This window comes from Lontra canadensis, unplaced genomic scaffold (assembly GCF_010015895.1).
Source record: "Lontra canadensis isolate GAN:19392208 unplaced genomic scaffold, GSC_riverotter_1.0 scaffold14, whole genome shotgun sequence".
In the NCBI taxonomy this organism is placed as follows: Eukaryota; Metazoa; Chordata; class Mammalia; order Carnivora; family Mustelidae; genus Lontra; species Lontra canadensis.
The window spans coordinates 2,622,845-2,624,983 of NW_022631008.1; the positions used below are offsets into that span (position 1 = coordinate 2,622,845).

Here is a 2,139-nt window from a genome sequence, read left to right on the forward strand (position 1 = left end):
ATATATATATATATATATATACAATGGAATACTATGCAGCCATGAAAATATTCCAAAGTCTTGCCATTTGTGGCAATGTGGATGGAACTTGAGTTTATCATGCTAAGCGAAATAAGTCAATCAGAGAAAGACACTTATCATATGATCTCTCTGATATGAGGAATTTGAGAGGCAGGGCAGGGGGCCATGGGGTGACTAGAAGGAACAAATGAAACAGGATGGGACTGGGGAAGGAGAAAAACTGTAAGAGACTCTTAATCTCATGAAACCAACTGAGTGTTGCTGGGGGGCGGCGGTGGGTAGGGATAGGGTGGCTGGGTTATGGACGTTAGGGGAGTTATGTGCTATGGTGAGTGCTGTGAAATGTGTAAGCCTGATGATTCACAGACCTGTACCCCTGGAGCAAATAATACATTATATGTTAATTTAAAAAAAAAAAGATATTTGAGGTGGTTGGAGCTTGAGGCACCCAGGGCCCGAGATGCTGCAGACCCAGGACCTAGAGCAGCTTGGAGGTGGTGAATAATAGCTCTTCATTCTGCAACAAAAAATGGCCTCCAATAAAGCTACATTGCAAAAAATGGGAAAGAAACAGAATGGAAAAAGTAAAAATGTAGAAGAGGCAGAGCCTGAGGAATTTGTGGTGGAAAAAGGACTGGACCGACGTGTAGTGAATGGGAAGGTGGATTATTTCCTAAAGTGGATGGGATTTACAGATGCTGACAATACTTGGGAACCTGAAGAAAATTTAGATTGTCCAGAGTTCATTGAAGCATTTCTTAATTCTCAAAAAGCTGGTAAAGAAAAAAATGGTAAAAAAGAATATATCTATCTGACAGTGAATCCGATGATAGCAAATCAGAGAACAGAGATGCTGCTGATATCAAGAGGCTTTGCCAGAGGTCTTGATCCTGAGCGAATAATTGGTGCCACAGACAGAGAGAAATTAATGTTTCTCATGAAATGGAAAGAGTTGGATGAGGCAGACTTGGTGCTGGCAAAAGAGGCAAATATGAAGTGTCCTCGGATTGTAATTGCTTTTTGTGAAGAGAGACTCACTTGGCATTCTTGTCCAGAAGATGAAGCTCGGTAATTGTTTGTGTTGCTTTTTATATATATCTATATCTATACCTATATCTATCTATCTATAATCTGGGTCTTTGTTTTTTGATTTGTTAGTGTGAAGAAATAACATTCTAATGAAAATCAAGTTTGATATGTTTGTTTTGAAGTAGTATCGGAGGAGTTGTTGGTGTTTTTGCATCTATAGCATTGGTTACTTTGAACAAGTAAAAGCTTTCTCGTAGTTGCTTCCTTGATCAGAAAAGAATATTTGAGACCCTGGCATATTATCCCCCTGCATTAGAAAACACCTTTTCTAAATGTTGGGGGAAATCTTCATAGTCATTCTTCAGTCAGAATTTGTGTTTAACTCCTATATGCCTAAGGACCATTCTGGTTTTTTTATTTATTTAGGGTTTTTTTGTGTGTATACTTAAAATACATACATAAGTGGGTTTTGGTTTTTGTTTTTAACATTCACCAAAACCAAACCAGCATTTTATAACCATGGATAAACCCATGTTCCAGGAAGCTATCATTTTCAGCTATTTAAGAAATAAATCACTTAAATTTAAACTGAAGTTTTTCCTGAAGCCTTAATCTTTCAAATTTTGTAATTAATTGGACAATTTAAATATAATGTAAACAATTTAAATTGGATAATTTAAAAGCAGCCGTATCAGCATCCATATCCTTATCTACAGTCATATAAACCCAAGTTTATTTGCAAGATCCCTGAAAGGAAAATTTTATCACTACCAACAACCTCCCCACCCAAATGACAAAACTAGACTCACCATGTGTTTTAATTAGGTAAGCGAAACTTTAGTTAAATGGACATTTAAAGGTTCCTTCTAGTGAACCATTCCTTTGCAAGAAGTTGAAATCTTGGGGCACCTAGGTGGCTCAGAGGGTTGACCCTTTGCCTTCAGCTCAGGTCATGGTCTCAGAGTCCTGGGATGGAGCTCTACGTTGGGCTCTCTGTTTGGCGGGAAGCCTGTTTCTCCCTATCTCTCTGCCTGCCTTTCTGCCTGCTGGTGATATCTCTCTGTGTCAAATAAATAAATAAAATCTTAA

At 38.1% G+C, this 2,139-nt stretch overlaps 1 pseudogene; it reads left to right on the forward strand.

Annotated features, from left to right (window-relative positions):
• The first annotated feature begins 538 nt into the window (after positions 1–538).
• Positions 539–1,093, forward strand: LOC116868198 (annotated as a pseudogene).
• Positions 1,094–2,139: the final 1,046 nt, after the last annotated feature.